This window comes from Aplysia californica, unplaced genomic scaffold (genome assembly GCF_000002075.1).
Source record: "Aplysia californica isolate F4 #8 unplaced genomic scaffold, AplCal3.0 scaffold00056, whole genome shotgun sequence".
Taxonomy (NCBI): domain Eukaryota; kingdom Metazoa; phylum Mollusca; class Gastropoda; order Aplysiida; family Aplysiidae; genus Aplysia; species Aplysia californica.
Window position 1 is genome coordinate 700602 of NW_004797326.1, and position 1042 is coordinate 701643.

Below are 1042 nucleotides of genomic sequence, written 5' to 3' on the forward strand. Positions count from 1 at the left end.
GCATTCAAATAAAAAAAAGACTTCTTGCCAGCCTTGAATAGACCCTGTGTAAGAGTAGTAAGGATTACATCTAAGGCAACAACGTAGAATGAATCTCATTATGTTAAAAAATATAGAGGCTTATTATCTACAGCTGAAAAGGTGAAATAATTTTTCTCTTGGTCGAATGATACCTTGTAGAATCATTTTTAAAGAAACAATAATACAAATTTTAAAAAGATATAATATATATAAAACGTTGGGGTGGGATTAACTGCGTCATCAGACAAGAGAAACATATTTATACTATACATTTTTTCACTTTTGTCTGTCCATGTAAAAAAATATATAGCTCATTTATTTTTTTAACCAATGTGCATGAAATTTAGCGTGGCACACCTGTAGACCAGCAACCAAACACATATTTCCTTTTTTTCTTTTTCAATTTTGATCTAGTAACAAAAAGTTTCTTTATTTAGACCTTATTTTAAACACTGTCCTTTGGATGCGTGTATAGGATCACTATAAAAATGATTTACAGTAATCACGTCTACACATTGCGCATTTTAAGACAGTGACACCACCCTGCCTCAACATTTCAGTGTAAGCTGGTTTATTTCATCCAAAAACGCGTCAAGGCTTTTCCATGTTAGTCATCAAAAGTACTCATCTGTCCGTTGGACCCCATTTCATAGCAGGTGGTCATTTAAGTGTGCTGTCAACGAAAAAAGGTTAACATTTTTTTCTTAGATTTCAGATGTATGCTGTAAATCTCTTACTATTTTTTCATCCGCATTAGGCTAACATCAAAGACAGCCTGTCGCAACCTTAGTTTGCAGCGATCTTCAATAATACGCTTCAAGATTCTGTTCGTCATCCAATTTTTACACCCGCATGCAAAGATTTCAGAAGATTAAAAGAGCGATTTGCTTTCATCTTTTTTTAACCGCAGTCTGACGAAAGTGAACAAGCTATCAATAACAGTCAGAGATTCCTTAAATCTGGGAAGTTGTTCCTATCCTCCTCTCCCCCCTTCACCTCCTTTGCCCCTTCCCCTGGTCTG